At 34.4% G+C, this 18,518-nt stretch overlaps 1 protein-coding gene and 1 non-coding gene across 6 annotated transcripts in view; both read left to right on the top strand.

Annotated features, from left to right (window-relative positions):
• The window catches only part of LOC143356642 (uncharacterized), a 281,650-nt gene that overhangs the window by 119,442 nt on the left and 143,690 nt on the right, over positions 1–18,518 (top strand). The gene's annotated exons all lie outside the window — the stretch shown is intronic.
• Positions 16,308–16,379, top strand: Trnap-ugg (transfer RNA proline (anticodon UGG)). Its single transcript has one exon. It is a non-coding gene; the product is annotated as a tRNA-Pro (tRNA).

Below are 18,518 nucleotides of genomic sequence, written 5' to 3'. Positions count from 1 at the left end.
CCAAACTACGAGAAGTGCCGACAACAGGCTATTTGTACGCACTGTGCGACGTGACGGCGACGTATAGTTTGCACTAAAATACATCAACCTCTTAAAATTTGAATAATTTGGCTTTCATAAATAAATTGTGCTACGATATTGCTGCTAATTGCTAGATAATATCGTAAAAATGTAGCGTTCGTTTATTGCAGTGTTTCCCAACCTTTTTGGATTAGTGACACGCATTGAATTCAATAAAATTTCTGCGACACACCATAATCTTTAACATAATTTTGAAGCGAATACGTTATCTTCATAAACGGGCATATTCAAAGTTTTAAAAATGTTTAATATTTCCACGACACACATGAGGCACCAGAGTTGGGCAAAAATTTATTTTAAAATTTCGAATACAAATAAATGAAATCTATCTTTTATTCGAACTCGTTTCTCTCGGATACATATTCACCACAGTTTATCCGTCGGATACTTATCACGATTTTCATTTATCGTCCGTGGGTCATCCGAATCGCGAAGTAACGGCTATGCGTATTCGACGCCTCTAGCGGCGAGAATTTATTTGAGAGAATTTATTCGAAGATACAGCTGATGAGTTGCAAAGTATCTTTGACTTTTGTTCGAGAGTTTGTGGCAGCGTCCCCATGTATTCGACGGTGAATTTCGGCAGATACTCGCAACTCAGAATGTATCTTTGATTTTCGACGTACGATTTTCTGCGTGGCCTTGAGATTTATTTGAATACTCGATGTAGGCAAGATGATTTATTCGATTTTTTATTCGAGACGAGCATGAGGAATAAATGAAAATCAAATGTATCTTTTATTCGAAATTGTATTCGAAGTTCGGATGAAAGACCGAGCGACGTTGCCAAGTCGTAATACTTACGTCATAATATGCAAGTACGTACTATGGTATAGTGACTCTCATTAATATTCGAACACTATTTATTAATTAAACGATAGTTTAAACAAATAAATTTGTATTATTGAAACAAATGTTTAAACCAATACATTTTTATTACTTAAACGGCTGATTAAATAAATAAATTTTTATTTAAACAATTGTTTAAACAAATAAATTTTTATTATTGAAACAAATGTTTAAAAGAATACATTTTTATTCCTTAAACGATTATTTAAACAAATAAATTGTTATTATTTAAACATTTGTTTAAACAAATACATTTTTATTATTGAAACAAATGTTTAAACCAATAAATTTTTATTACTTAAACGATTGTTTAAACAAACAAATTTTTATTACTTAAACAATTTACGTCACCTTTTGCAATGAGTAAAAGTCTTTATAATAAAAGGAAATGTCATTGAATTTCACCATCGGTACTCTGCTGGATATTAAGTTATTAAGACAATTTTGTAAAGAACTCTTTACATTATGTATAGATAATAGATTCACGTACATAGGTATTGCATGTAATGAATGCATTTTTCTGCCTACGGTTCTGAATTACCGACTCTGTAAAAAATGCAGAAATTTAGAATCAAAGACATCGATGATTTAAATTATCTGGAACAGTACTAAATAAATAACAAGTTAACCATTTGCAATATTATTTTAAGGCAATAAAATTGAAACAATGAATTAGAAAATTATTACTGAAAATATATATTTATGACGACAATTATCAATGGATAGGCATAATTTTTTAATGAATTTTACTGCAAATTTCATCCTGATATCTCTTACGGTTCAACATTTATTGTAAAATGTCACGAAATTTCTCGACCAAGCACAGTGTCCGGCCGTCCAAGGCTGTGTATCGCGATGCAGCATTCGCTTCAGATAATTTTAATTTCGTTAATTTTAAAATGTTCATCTTTTTAAAAAAACAGGTCTGTAAAGAGGACACTTGGGGCTATATCCTCATTTTTTTGCAAATTTTTAAAAAGTTCCCTTCTATGAAAAGATTGCATTTGTTGAAAACAACGCACACCTTCAGCCAAAAAGAAAGTAACACATGTTTCGTTCTTCTACTCTCGGAATCATTCGGCAGGGATCGACGTCTGTCGTTGCACACAAATGCATATATATATCGTCGGCTGTGATTGCACATATATATGCATATATTTGTAGCCGCTTCGACTGCGGCGAACGCAGATAGAAAAGGACAGCATGCAAACACGGCCGCGTGGCCGAAGGCGCAAGAAAAAGGCAGCACAACCCGATGATATAAATAATACTAAGTCTCCCCTCGGGGACAATCTCACTAGATTTTATCAACCATCCACAATTAAATCCTTCGTCATCCTCTAGGGACTCCACGTCCCAGGATTTTCACCCACTGCCAGCGGTAGAGGACGAATTTCAGCTGGTCCTCTTCCCGAAAAATAAAAAACTAAATAATACTAACACAACCCGATGATATTATTATCCGATTTGTACCGTGTCAGGGCCCGTTCTAGCGGTTACGACGCCCCGGGCAAAAAAACAAATTGCCGCCCCTTTTTAAGCACAAAGCACCGCGCTGAACAGAATGACCTTTTTTTTTAGCAAAATTATGTGGCAAGGGTAGACATTTCCTATTAACTGAATATTTAAAACATCAATATTTTTCTCATACTTACAGCCAAAGCAGAAATGGCGCCCCTAAATTTTGGCGCCCCGGGCGAATGCCCGGGTTGTCCCCCCCCCCCTAGAACGGGCCCTGACCGTGTTCTTATTTTGTTCAGGAAAACATTTTCAATCGCTAGGTAATGATATCATTATGATAACGTTAAGAAGAAACGCCAAGACGCTACTGGTTACAATGTTGCCTCTGATACTAAATCACGACCATATGGAGCGTCGCGTCATGTGTTACGGTGAAATATCTGGTTTCGCGAAAGAACGCCGTATTTCACTTTCGCGATTGAATACTTAAAGATTTCGGGAATTCGAAGTTGCTTTTTATTTGAAAGTTGGATCGGCAAGACGTGCCGTAGCAGAGGTAATCGTCGACTGCCGGGTACATGAGTTTGGCGTCTTATATATTAATGGGTAATCTTGTTTGGGGTACAAAGGTTTGGGACTGTTTAATGGTTCAAAATGTTGGGTGCTGAGTCAGTCGTGAACTTGGGCCTGGTGACGTGTTGCGAGGGTTGTTGTCCTGGTCTTATCGGGCCATGACACATGTGCCGCCTGGGGACAACAATGTAAGCGTTTCACCATCACTTATTAATAACAATAAAATGTTTGTTACAATTCATAATTCTGCCATGGGAACATTATTAATCGATTGCAAATAGTTTGCTGATGAAAACAAGTCTATTAGATTTAGATTTTCATCGTTTTGGTTTGTCAAATACAATTTTAAATGACTTTCTAAAGTATCTGTACACAGAGTACTGTTTATTTTGCTCGAAATAAGGCTATGAAACTTTTCCGCATTTGCTGGAAAGCACGTCTAAATTGGACCCGACACGCCGCCAAAATTGCATTCATTTTTCCCAATTCGTATCCAAGTTTGTCTTAGCCAAAGTGAATCTTGTTTCTTGTAACGTAGTTCGCAAACCTACTTTCGGAATAACCAATTTTTTGCCATGTAATTATAACCTCTAGTCTCAACACGAAAGGCATCAATTATCGCCTTCTCTCTGTTAGAAAGTGCTTTCCCCTGACGAATTTGAAAAATACAAAAATAAACATCATGTTGCTGATAACAGTATATGTTCGCTTGCGGATTTTGGAAATGAAACGCGGACGCGTCACTCCCGATACCGCCGAGGAATACTGTCCGCCAAATTAATTTTGCACAGCCGTTTCAATATTTGATCGAGTAATTTTATTGGAAGCGCGTTTCGTCCCAGACCTGCTAGAGGACTCGTCGGTAAGGCTGATCTAGCAGGCCCTGCCTTAGACGCGTCGGTTCGTCTCGTGCTTGGTCGTTGTTTTCGATCGCGAGAGCGTTCCGCGTCGGATCTTGGCTATTGGAGATCCATCTTTTTGAATAGATTTGAAACTGCAGGTTTCACGTTGAAACTGAATGTTTCACGTTTCAAACTGAATGTTTCACGTCGAAACTTGTTGAACTATATCGAATCTTGGATGCACGCGCGACGCACGATGTTATCGCAACGCGATCACGAACAGAAGAGAGCTCAGATCGAGCGGTCCTCACGAGCATTGTTTTTGACAAAACCCGCTCGTCCTCACGAGAATTGTTTTTGACAAAAACCGCTCGTCCTCGCGAGAATTGTTTTTGACAAAAACCGCTCGTCCTCACGAGAATCGTTTCGGACAAAAGCTGATCGCTCGCCAGGCTCGCATAGCCCGACGACGGAACCCCGTCTTCGCAAAACTGAATGTTTCACGTTTGAAGACTTGGAATTGAATGTTCGAAAAAGACTTGGAACTGAATGTTTCATGTCTGAATCAAACTAGTGAGAGCGTTTGATTTTTAGTTCTTCCGTCTCGTGAGACTCCTTTATGTATTGAAAGGGTAGTCCTCATGGAAGAGGAAGTGCACTGATTGGTTCTGCTGAATGTTGCGTTACCCAATCAGCGCATCATTGACTGATTGTCACCCTGTTTGGGTGATCTAGATGGGCTTTGCCCTGGAGAGTGTAAGCTGATGCCGATCTCTCAACAAGACTGACCCTTGACACTGTAGAACAGTGCTTTTTTGATTGGGTGGTCCTTCGTAGGACCTAATTTATGATGTCCCGTGACCATAGGAAGTGACAACAAACGAAAGGCAGGATGTGACTGGTCGCCACATGTTGCGCCGTACCTAATCGTTGAAAGTGATCACTTAGTCACGAGCGTATCACAAATAATTGTCCGAAGGCAAGCACCACTTGAATCGTTCCTTGCGAAGGAACAGTATACATATGTAGAAACATTCAAGATTGGTATATTAATGAATCACTTTATATTTTATGCTTTATTAGTATTTATACTTTAGATGTATGATTTAATTGAAGCTGTCAGTATGACATTTGTCAACATAACAAAATACGTAAGTCATCAAGACATCCATTTTTCTTTACGTTGCAGTGATTAACTGTATTAACTACACAAACATGTTTCAAATAAAAATCTTTATAATCATGTTATAAACATGTCTAAACGATGTTTATTCAGTGAGACACTTGTTACGCGGTATTTTTTCGAGAATTTCTTACCTTATTTAGAAAATGAAAAATCGAACTACACTACGCAATAGAGTGGACTTTTCCATGAGAAACCCGCCAAGGAAGATAAAAACAAATTTTGTTTGTTTAAGAAAATAAAATAGTTGCACAAGACGTTAGATACATGTTACTGGGGAATGTCTGGTAGTCATAGTTATAGTTATACCTCTAGATGTAGCTATTCGTCAGTGCAGCTATAGCTATAATTGTAGTTGCCTCGTTGCCTCGGTTCATTGTCAGTGAAGGCAACTATTTACAATTGAACAACCACTTGGTGTTGCTCTTATTACGTATGGAGAATGTTTTCCATTCGACTTTCTCTCAAGAATCTTTCAAGATTGTCTCTCGCAGGAAATATCCTAGATAACCTAAGCTTAATCCTTCCTATAAAAACTGGTCTGTGGTCTGAATTTATTGGTAACGACAAAAAACGGTAATGTGAAACAGTTAAAGTAATAGTAGTAGTAGGTATAGTAGTTAATGAAATGTAGCAATAAATGTGAATAACACGCGAGAACTACATGTTTTTGTACAAATAATAGGAACAAACTAGAGAATCATAAAATTTCTTTGTTATAAAAAAAAAATGAATCAACTTATTATGTCCTTCTTTATATTATTATAATTTTGTGATCGGCTATTTATACTTGGTTGTATAGTAGCAATTACAAAAATTTGTTTTGGTAAGTAATACTATGCTTTAACTCTTGAATGTACTATTGGGGCCATCCAATTTTATTATTTCATTGCGTTCTCAGTACTGCAAAGCAACGTTTATTTTTATTTACCAATTTGATAAAAATAGTCATTAAATGTATTAACTGTGTTGAGGTATTTTTGAAATCCATTCGAAAAGTCTGCCTAACCCCTTCGCCTACAATATTGTGTGAGAGACGTGGTGGGACGATCGGGACAAACGTAAACAGCACGTGTGAAAGACGTGGTACATGGTGCGAGATGTGCACAACTTCGAACGCTCAACCAAACAGTGAAATGGCTCGACGTGTGACCGACCTAGCTGTTGTTTATGACACGCGGCATCGGAACTTAAATCATAAGGCAAGGGGTTAAGAGTTAAGTAAGATTAATGGAAAAGGGTTCTTCCGAATGAAGAAATTGAAGAATTCTGATTCTGCTAAAAATGGCAAACGTGTTGAATGCACTATAGCCCGGATTAGTGTGAAATGATCAGGTCCAACGTTTTACAGTGAGTGAGAGTAAATCGGTTTTACAGTAGCGATTATTCTGTCGCGTGAAAGACATGAGAAACTCTTGACGGTAAGAGATATTGTACATACATAGAGAAATTGCACTAGTTGGAATAATAAATACTTCAAGTCTAATTTTGTAATTCAAGAAAATCTGAGTACCAGATTATCACTAACCTATTTTAATAGAAATGGTTCTACTGGCAACATTTGTTTTAATTTACAAACGATATTGCTTCCAACCGTTACAAAATTATACGCCCTCAGAATTAGTAAGAAGATTCAACTTTTGTAAAAAGTTTTAATATTTTTACAGCGAAGATGACAACAAATATTGCCCCATAAATGTTCTGAATACTTGGGGATCATGAAAGCCTTCCTTAACCCCTTGTACTATAATCATCGAGTCAGACTCATAATGAAGATTTCGAATAGAATTTATTAAACACATATATTATTAATTTTCTTTAAACTAAACCGAAATTCGATTTTGTTGTTGTCGATGTATAGTCATTGAAGAATTGCATAAGCATACAATAAATATAAACTTTCTTGTTCTTCTAGTTCTTTTCACTGTAACCATAAAATATATCGTAGTGCAAACACATTCTGTACATTATGAAAAAACAAACATAATCTTTTTTGTTTACATTATGTATGGCAAGTTTTATCATTGCTTTTATTTTTATCGATAGTGGAAATATTTTTTATATTAAAAATATGACTAATGATAATGACAGACGCTTGATTTGTTTGAACTAATAATTTTTGAGCGCTAATTTTTTTATTACTTACCTATGTCAATGATATTTGACGATAATCAGGACGCAAAATACTTAATAATGTTTAGTGTATTGATCTTAATAATTTTAAATAATAATGTGCTGTGTTAGCATAAAATAGTATTCCTCGTATAACACCTTCGTAGTGGGTATTCACTTCTCCCTCTTCTTGGACAGTTCAACATGAAACTTTCTTATGAATTGAAAGTATAATTACTGATAATTAAATTCAGGAAGAAGTGCGCTTCCGGAGAATTCTGAAATACGTTATAATTGTCGACTTATCGCGATGCAAAATAATTGTAGTTGAAACGATATCAGTATTTTTATACATACCCAGATAGTAAATTGACACAATCTGAAAATTGAATGCAAAATAATTAAAAAATATAATTACATTAAATTCCTAATGAAACTAGTATACAATTGTTAATATGAGTTCACCATATATAAACCTGAAATACTTTTGTTATTTTAAACAATGCATGAAAATGTTTCAAATTAAAGTTATACAAGTCAAAGCAATTAATAATATAGTAATAGCAGTTTTTCGATAAGTGGACGCGTAAAGAAAATATTTTCTTAGAAACTATTAGCTAGAATAATATCGAACACAACGTTTCGTAACCTCAGCAATCTTCATACCTTACATGTGATGACATTACATACTATCGTAAGAATATAGCATAGGTAAGTATACAGGTATACATATAACAGTTTGTATTTTTCCCGTTTCATTATTAAGACATTAACCTCTTGGATGGTAAAAGGAACAACGAAATAAGAATCTTTGTCCCGTTATTCAGTACCTACACTAACTTTATTGCTTACTAAACAAAATCTTCAACACTAATTATAAGACTAAAAACGTGTACTTTGTAAAAATATGGATTCATAACTAAAAGGAACAAGGACAGAATTTCATCATTTTTTATATGCAACCAATCTTATACATTTTTAAGTCGAAGTTTTACTTTTTAGTTCAACTTTCTTATCTAAGAAATACACATATTGTCATTGTTTTCGTCATATTTTATTTATACTTTAGTTCTTGCCTTCGAACTTTTACACCAAAACAATAACATGTGTTCAATATCAGTATTACTCATGACAACATTAAAGTCATTATCAATGAAATGAAAACAAACGCATTTATCTAATTACTGTGCTCTTCTGCAAGATACATAGTCAGTTTACTTTCATTACTGTATGTGCTAAGGTATCCTTCGCTGAACAATAATACTGAAATAAGTGGTGAAAATGGAAATGTATAAAAATTGTTTCGATATGTTTACTAGGATAATGCAGAAAAAATTACAGAATGGCTGCTAATTTGTATGGACAACGCTACTCAGATCGGCCATCAAAATTACATATGACATTTAAAAGACTAGAACAGCGTTTTCTCCGTTTAGGTTCTGTACAAGTGAAAAGAAATCGACTTCGAACTGTAGCTAACGATAACGTCGCTACTGATGTATTGGCACGAGTTAACGTGGATCTTCATGTAAGCAGTAGACAAATTGCAAGAGAACGTGGAATTAGTCATAAAACTGTATTGAACATTTTACATTTCAACAAGAATCATCCATACCACATAACATTGCATCAGGATTTGTACGGAGACGATTTCGTCAAACGATCGAACTTCTGCAATTGGATTCTTCGGAAGATAGTTGAAGATGTTTCGTTTTTAACTAACGTCCTATTTTCTGATGACGCAACATTTACAAATACTGGCAATGTAAACAGGCATAACATACACTACTTGGCAGCTCAAAATCCACATTGAACGAGAACAACGGCGTTTCAAAATCCATGGACCTTCGACTTCGTCGAATTTAACACCACTCGACTACTTTCTATGTCACATGAAAAACTGCGTAATGTCCATTAAGCCTACGACGCGTGAAAACATGAAAGTTAGAATACCTGAAGCTTGTGCTAAAATAGATGTTGAAATGTTGAGCAAAGTTAGAGAATCATTTAAATAAAGAATTGTTAAGTGCAATGAAATAAGAGGTAATCATTTTGAAGACATACAAAACTAAAGTACAAATAAACCGATCACACCTTCTCTGCATTTCCCTGCAAGTTTGACCTTGAATGACTTTGAGTCATGAAAAAAAAAACATATCATTACATTAAAAAAAAAGTTGATCTTCTCCTGACCTTGGAGTATCCACCGGAAAAAATAAAAGTCCCACCACGCGATGTCCCCTTTGGTACTGAACAACTTTCATCTGAAACATTTTTGCGTACAATCAATATTTTTGAAGATATTCGTCTGTAACGCTTTATAATTCCCACCCTGTATTGTTCAGCTTCATGAAAGGATACCAATTAGAGAATAAATAAGGAAACAGCCGTGAGAACATTTCATCCTGCGTCATATTTTACATAGTAGACCTGGACGAACCAATAGCACAAGAATCAACAATGTGATATTCGCGATGAACATCTTGAAAAGAGCAGGGATGTCGGTTTTACGCGACAGAGAAGCTCTCGAGATTCGAGCTGCCGTCGCCCAATTAACGTCGTCCAACCTATCCGCTCTTCATTAAACAAGCCGGCCTCTTCCTTCGCATAATGAGAAGGGTACCTCGTTAAATGCACGACGATGCACATTGGTCTGAGAACGCGATTTTACTGACCAAAAATCAAAATGTCATTGGAACTTTCTAAAAGTTGGTAATCACTGACACCAAAAATTCAAAATTCAAAATGGCAGATTCAATACTGTGCACATATAGTCTGGAAATTCGCTTTTTGGGATCAAAATTAAAAAGACACACATATCGACATTTTTTAACATTTTTTCAATAGATTTTAGTTATTCAGTGTAACTAATATAAGTAATATGTATAATATAATTATATTATTTATTTTATAATTATAATTATGTAATAATTAAAATTAATATTTGTCTGAAAATATAAAAATGGAACATACTTTCTGACATTGTCATACAAAATTATTTCCAACACAAACTAAATTTCGCACTAAATAAATTAATTTAAAATATGTATACATGTATTTATAAAGCTTTACGCACATAAAACTCAGTAAAATCCTTCAGTATAGATGGTTCGCGACTCGAATATTTGGTTAAAGACTAACGCGATCAAAAAGAATTATGCTAGAAGAAAACAAATTACTATGGTAACAAACAGGTTGCTCTGTTAAAACATCTGAGTGCGAGCCACTATTCAAGCGCCAAGCGGTCTGCGTGACCCGATACATACTAGTCAAACGTCAAAATACCGCGGGCTTCTATTTCTTAATTATCGTACATGGTAGCAGGAGGTGGCAGCTAAAATTTATATGCCCTTCTTCGCAATTGTTTAAACTTTGATATAAAACAAGTCTGATGCTTATAACTCTTAATACTTTTTTTAAAATGTTTTTAAATTGTTAATAACATTGCAGCATTTGCACATGAATTAAATAATGTTTAGAAACTAATTAAATACTGCAAGTACGCCTATTAATATACAGGGTGGCCCACATAACACTGAACAGCTCAATATCTCGAAAACTATGCCATCGATTTTAAAGTTCTTAGTCTTAAATTGCATGGAACTGAAGGGCCTTTCTGACTACATAAACGTGAAGTGGCCTCCCTTCCCCTTTAATGGGGGAGGGGAGGTACCTTTATAATTTTAAATGGAACCCCCTATAAAATGTTACATATTTAGATTCTACAGGAAAAAACAAGTCAATTTTGTCGGAAACATTTTTTTGTCAGATTTTAGAAACAAATTTTGTTTTAATAAAAATCGAAAATTTATAAAATGGATTTTTTGCCGCCTTGGCACCACTGTGCGGCGCACAGTGGGCAATTTGGACAAAGTCGGATTCAAAATCAAGGAACTTTCGATAGGAATGAGGTAGAGCGATGAAATTTTTTTTAAATGAAAGCTGCAACTTTGTAGAATATGGGAAAATAGAGAGATTGTGGTACGAACGTTTTTTAACCTCGAGAAAATTCGTTAAACGCGAACAAATTCAAGAAAATTTTAGTTTTTCCAATACCACGCGCGGAAAAAAATTTTTTTTAACATGCTATACATCATTTCCCATAGATTTTTTCAGGCTGATTTCAAATCTGGTCTCAAAATTTGTCTACGACCTCAGGATTTTGCAAAAAATAGATTTTTGTGACAAAAACTAACGAAGTCATTTTTTCGTTGAAATGATTGGATGGTAATAATCTCCCTATTTTTTCCATATTCTACAAAGTTTCAGCTTTCATTTAAAAAAAATTTCATCGCTCTACCTCATTTCTATCAAAAGTTCTTTGATTTTGAATCCGATTTCGTCCAAATTGCCCACTGTGCGGCGTCTCGCATCCCGTGGCGGCCCTAGTTCTCGAGCCAGCTTAGGCGCGTGCTATAGGCGCTTTAGGGCAACGCCTGTACAAAAGGTTTCCAAACAGTACCGTCGAGGTACTATTGTCAATGTGTTTTTTTTTTCTCAGGGTATCCCCTGTAGGCCTATTCCACTATAATTTCGGACAACAGCTGTAGAAAATAAATTTGGAAAATGAATTCGGAAGATAAATTTTAAAAATAATTTTTAATTGTATTGCCCAAATTTTACTAACATCCGGGATAACTTGATCTTTGCGCATGTTTAGACGTGTTTGGAGAATTGCTAAGTTCTACAGGAAGTTTGGACGTAGCTGTTTGCATCGCCTGCGCTTACATTGTAACGGTTACAATAGCGCCTATGGTACGCGCCCGAGCTGGCCCGAAACTTAGGACCGCCACGGGGATCGAGATACGCGCTGGGTCGAGGAGGCGTACCCTTCGAAAATCGTCCGACGCGTGCCAATAATTCCGAGCCCTGCACTAAAAAATGCGAGGGTTATGTCTACTTGGTAGACGGCAACGATGCGCACTAATTAAGTTATCATTCGAAGGGGACTGTATACCATATCTTGCGACGCGTAGTGTCACGTGTAATCACTCGGTTTCGGCTGGTCTCGCTTATGGGCAAGTTCATTTTCTGTATATACCCAAAAATCATCTAGAAAATGGTAGGGAAGATAACATCCCGTTATTTATTTTCTGTGCGCAACATCCAGAAGACGAAATAACACCAGTACCAGTGTTGCGAATTGCAACAGCGACGAAAGGACGTGCCGAACCGACCCTACATCGATTTAGGCCGGATAATTTGCGACGACCTAGTTAGCGAAGCATCCATGCAGAGTATTCCGTTTTGGAAATTCTTTACGGACACAGTTGACGTGTACGACTCCGTCATAAAACACCCAAACAACACGAGCTTTTCTGACAGAATTTCCCACTCCAGCTAACCGACCAATAACAACAAAACCGAGGTGACGTTAGTCTAAACACGACGAGACGTAACCAGAACAAGACGCATAAGACAAGACGTTGCAAGACGTTGTGTTGCATCACAACAAGAACACCGAAATCGTAACATAGCAATACCTCATCCAACTTTATACCGCGACTATAGACTACCACAGCTGGATTCTGTACCTTTGGATCGGTGGAAATCTGTTTATAAAGTTACGTGCAAAATTTTCCTTGATCGGTTTTTCAAGGTCAAAATTTTAATTGTTGCACCGTAATCTATTCACTGAGAGGATAAAAAGTCTCAAAACAACTGTATGCCTCAAATCAATCGTTCTCTTAAAAAACGACTTTAAAATTTCGTAAACTATTTTATTCCATATGTCTACATGGTATATAATTCTATATTAGAAAATAAGTCGAAAATATGAAATAAAATTTTATCGTTTGACGCCTTGTTTTCGGGTTTGGAAATTCGGCGAACACGCGTGTTATTGAATAGGAATCGTCTGATATGTCTGTTCATAACCTGTTAATTCCACTTCTTAAAAACACTGGGCTTGCGAACTTGACGTATTTCTAGTCATTTTTCCTGAAAATGAAGTGTCTCTCCACGTTTCCACATTCCGTGTCTCCACATTCTCTCCGCGTTTATACCATTTTGGGACACCATGTTGACATATGGAATAAAATAGTTGAGGAAACTTTACAGTCGTTTTTTAAGAGAACGATTCACTTGAGGCATACAGTTGTTTTGAGATGTTTAATCCTCTCGGTGGGTAAATTACGATCCAACAATTAAAAAGTTGACCTTGAAAGAACCGATCAAGGTCAATTTTGCACGTAATTTTTCAAATAATTCTCTACTGATCCAAAGGTACAGAATCCTGCTGTGATAATCTTTACACATAATTTTGGTACACCCTGTACAAAGCTAGTGTAAATAAAGTGTACACAGACAATCTCGTTTACCACTTATTCAACCAAGATCCTTAGGTGCTCTTAAAAATATGTGATTTGTTACGCTTTTAACTGTGTAATTTTAACTATTCTGAGATTTTTCCATGATCACTCACATTCTAAGGTTCACTTTGTTTACCTTATTCGCTGTCTCTGAATCACTTTGTCTTTTTTTTACAATTAGTCATGATTACCTTTCCGTAACATACAATAATTTACCGCGCCAAGCTGTTCGATCAAAGTGAGACAGGCTTAAGATCAAGGAATGGAAGAATTGTAAATTTAAATTTTTTATTTTTACCTAACAATTTCTTGCGATTTAATACTATTGCTTTTATGTTAATGTGAACACTTGTTTCTGCTAATTGAATTTTTAGTTTGCATCTTTAAATTGGAATTTGAGTTTCTTAGTAAGCTATTATATTCAAATATTTTAGATCATCTACTAAATCTAAACTAAATATCATCTACTGCATTCGATCATCTAGTAAATCGAAAACTGTTATGATATCGATTCCGGTTCTCGAAACAGTTATGAAGAACCGAAATGATGTAACTGTTATGAGAATACCGGTTACGGTTACGGTTCTGGAGAACCGATATTATTTCGGTTCTATAACTGTTATTTTTCGATTCTTGATTTCGGTTCTGGTTTCGGTTCCGTCATTCTGTATTCTGTATTGTGTTCGGCCTTATTTAAATAATAAATAACAATAAATAACTACTTAAGTAATAATTACATAATTTTTTAATAAATAAATTTTTATAATGTATAGAAATTTTTTTCTATATTCATTATTATTTCAATAATAATTTATTGTTACAATCATAGTTTAAATAAATACATTTTTATAATGCTTCTATAATCATTATTTGAATTATTATTTCAATAATAATTTATTGTTAAAATAATTCATACCGAAATGATTGAAGAACAGTCGCCAATTGAACAGCGTAGATTTCTGCCACATGGAGTCACTTCAACAAACTGGCTTACAATTTCATATTTCTTTCTTCCCATTTTAGTAAATTACAAATATAAATCGATATTTATTATCGAAATAATAATGCAAATAGTGAATATAGAAACAAATTTCTATACATTATAAAAATTTATTATATAATATCATTGAAATAATAATGAATATAGAAACAAATTCCTATACATTATAAAAATTTATTTATTTAAAAATTGTTTAAATACTAAATATATAAGGCCGAACACAATACAGAGTACAGAATGACAGAACCGAAAAATAACAGTTATAGAACCGAAATAATATCGGTTCTTTAGAGCCGCAACCGTAACCGATATCAGCCAGAACCGACATTCTCATAACAGTTACAGTTTCTGTTTCAAATACACATTATGTAACTAAAAGAATTCTATGAAATGTTTCTAAATAATGTACTTTTTCTATATCCACAGAATTTATATATGTATCTCGATTACCGCTGACAGATCTCTTGCGTACAAACCAGAGTGAGCGAATATTGACAAACATATTATAAGTTTTTAAATCTGGATAAACGCGTTCCTGTTTCGAAGGCGATCAAGAACAATTAAGCATAAAGTGTGTGTATACAGAGTGTTCACGTCATTAATAACCAGCGTTTTTTTTCGAAAACTATTCTGATTCGAAAAAAGTAGAAGAAGAAAAAGTTTGACGGTTTTTTGTAACCAATGCAGACAGTGCATATCAGTTTTGCATATTGACATTATTTTTCGAGAAATGGACGTGACTACTAATGTGTTTAAAAGTATACTTTGTTAACGAGATTACAGTAAATGTTCAATATCACTTCCTTATGCATGAATGCATAGTTCGACTCTATTAATTACATTCTTGGCAGCTTCTCCTAATCTTCTCCGAGATATTAATGCATACAATTGTGTTATTTTACTTTTCAAGTCCTTTACATGTCTGGGCGGTGGATCATAAACAACATCTCCACGAATACAAACGATACAAACGATACAAACGATATCTTCCTAATAATGCGAAAAATCAAATTAGTTTGACTCATCTGCATTTGAAAAGCTTGAATAGCCTACATATATCAGTAATGCGTATATAAAAATATACTTAAAACTGTATACTATAGTAGTTAAACTTGTTCTTAGTGCATTATTGATTCCGTGTTCTTACATTTTTAACCGGCTCCCAATTCTGAGCAGCTTTTCGAACAAGCATCATTCTGTATCTATTTCATAATCGCCTCTGACAAAACTTTTCTTAATATACAATATTATCCATGATATAAGTAAGTAAATATGGGTGTTCTTATAATTCGACTTGTTAGTTAATATATTGCAAACATTGTCAAGTACTACAATACAAAAATTGATTGCTATAGCATACAGATATGTATTAGAATATCTTGAAGTTATGTAATAAATGCGAGTAAATGTAATAAACTTTCTTTTGTTACGTATAAATATTACTAAAATTGTAACACGTTATTTTTATTCGCACTTGCATGATTCGTAAAACAAACTAAAGTTTGAAATTCATACAAATTTGTAATTAATTCGTCAATGGATGAGGATGAATCATCAAATTGAATCATCGTTTTATTCTTGTGTACACATTAATAATAATTTTTCGCTGTATGTTTTTATTTAAACATTAAAGCATTTGATTGTATTAATTTTTAATTATTATAAATCACAGCGCATTCAAATTGTTGTAAAGTAAGTTGAACAAAAAGAGCCTTTTACTGTTTCATTAATGTTAAATATGCGTTCATTATCGACAAGAGGTCATTTATTTTAAAAAATATGCTTATGTCTAAATGTTGCTTTGATATGTAGAATTAACTAAACAATTTACAATTACTGCTCTGAGCGTACGGTAAAAACAAACTCAGATAAAATTTGGAATATCGAAATCGATTGGCTCAGTGGTCTAGGGGTATGATTCTCGCTTTGGGTGCGAGAGGTCCCGGGTTCAAATCCCGGCTGAGCCCAAGTTTTTTTATTACTTTCTCTTCATTGTAATAAATTATTATTACTAATAATACATTTTTTAATGAATTTAGAATGATTTTTTAACGTGCATAAAAATTATATTGCAAATTTTTAAAAATATCTGATTCGTAAATATGTAAAATTCGTGTTATCGACAAAAAATATTTATGAATAAATAATTTTAGAGCATAGGTTAACTACTTCTGAGTATTTTGTGTATTTTATATACATGAAAAAATAAAATACAACATATATTTACATATAGAATGAATATAGTGGAAGGGAAAAATAAATCATATTTTGATATTGTCATATTTTCGATACTCGCTTCGATACTAAAACATACACAAATAAACACTACTACTTTTTATTACTTCCAAGAAATATTTTTCATTCATAAACGTATTATGTATGTTGATATTATCAGATAATAGGAAAATATTATTATCCCGTGTAGGTGTTCATTTGGTATATATGTATATGGACAAAAAGATTGATTATTGTTTATTAGATAATATACTACCTCAGAACTACTGATTTTCCTAAACTTTATCTGAATTACTCAAATTTTGATATTAGTTTTCAGTCTATAGTTATTAGAAGGTAAATGTCAGTATCCATTCGTTATCGTTTATAAAAATATCATAATAAAATAAGGCTATACTTCTGACAGGCAACTGTGGCCGATCGAGATAAAACTTGGTAGGTATTATGAGGTATAGGGAAGGACCTCATATACAGTGTGTCCCATGAGTTCTGTTCACATGAATATCTTGGTTATTTCAAACAATACGAGAAAATGTTACTTGCAGAAGTTGTAGGGTTTAAGAAACTACATAATATGGTATAAATGATATTCTTGCAAGTGGAGGCGTAGAGAAGATATAGAGGTCACCATTGTTCTTTTAAATGGAATGTCTAATTTTTTATGCTCTATTTCGATAAATTGGCGTGTTCTGAGTATAAAAATACTAAAGTGTACTTATCCTATAATATATGATATTTGACTGTTTTCATGAAGAATGTTTGAAATGTCGGCCACCTGCAACGATGCACTGTTGTGGTCTTTGAACTGTTGCGTCTCTAACACATCTTATTGCTGGAGCGTCTATTGTAGCACACGCTGCGATAATTCGTTGCTTCATATCTTCCGGAGTTGTTGATGCATCTTGATACACAATACTTCTCAATGTTCCTCACAAGAAAAAATCTAGGGGTGTTAAATCTGGACTTCGTGCTGGCCAACAAATAGTGCCACCGCGTCCTATCCATCGATTTGGGAATATTTCATTAAGTGTACTTGTCACCCTTCGGGCGTAGTGTATTGGACATTCATCGTGATGATACCACATTGTCTGATGAACGCTTAATGGCAAGTTTTCTAATAAATTTGGCAATGTATTTCTTAAGAACGTATCACATTTTTTACCAATAAAAGTGCTGTCAATGAAATAAGGCCCAATTATTTATTGCCCTATGATTCCACATCACAGATTAATGGAGCAACGTCTTTGATGATCAATTTCTCGTAGCCAGTGAGGATTTTGTACTGACCAGTAATGCGTGTTATGTAAATTAACACGTCTAGTGCTGGTAAAAGTAACCTCATCGGTAAATAGTATTGAAGAGAAAAAAGTGGATTGATTTGTAGCTGCTTTTGAGCCTATCCTCAAAATCTAACACAATTTACATAATCAATGTCATGTAATTTCTGGTGATGGCTAATGTGGTACAGATGATAGTAGTGACGAGTGAGAATTCGTTTTGCTGACTTCAGATTCGCACTGAATATGACATACACTGATATGAGGATTATGATGTACCATTGCAACAACATTAATTTCATTATCTTCATCACTACATACAGGCTTTTCACAATTCATCTTACGAACAGCGAGACTTCCAGTTTCTTTTAATTTTTTACACAATCTTTCAAAAATCTTGTGTGAAGGGCATATGCGGTTTGGATATCTTTCACCGTACAAATTTCGAGCCACAATTGCGTTTCTCTTACTTTCTCCATAAATTAGAAGCATCTCTAATTGTTCTTCGAATGAAAATTTCATATTGACTGTCTTATGTTCAGTAACTGAAAAACTGACTGACACTTAGAGACGTCGAAAGCCTACCAATGTTTA

Source organism: Halictus rubicundus, chromosome 8, assembly GCF_050948215.1.
Source record: "Halictus rubicundus isolate RS-2024b chromosome 8, iyHalRubi1_principal, whole genome shotgun sequence".
Lineage (NCBI taxonomy): Eukaryota > Metazoa > Arthropoda > Insecta > Hymenoptera > Halictidae > Halictus > Halictus rubicundus.
This window is presented reverse-complemented; position numbering and strand designations above follow the sequence as displayed.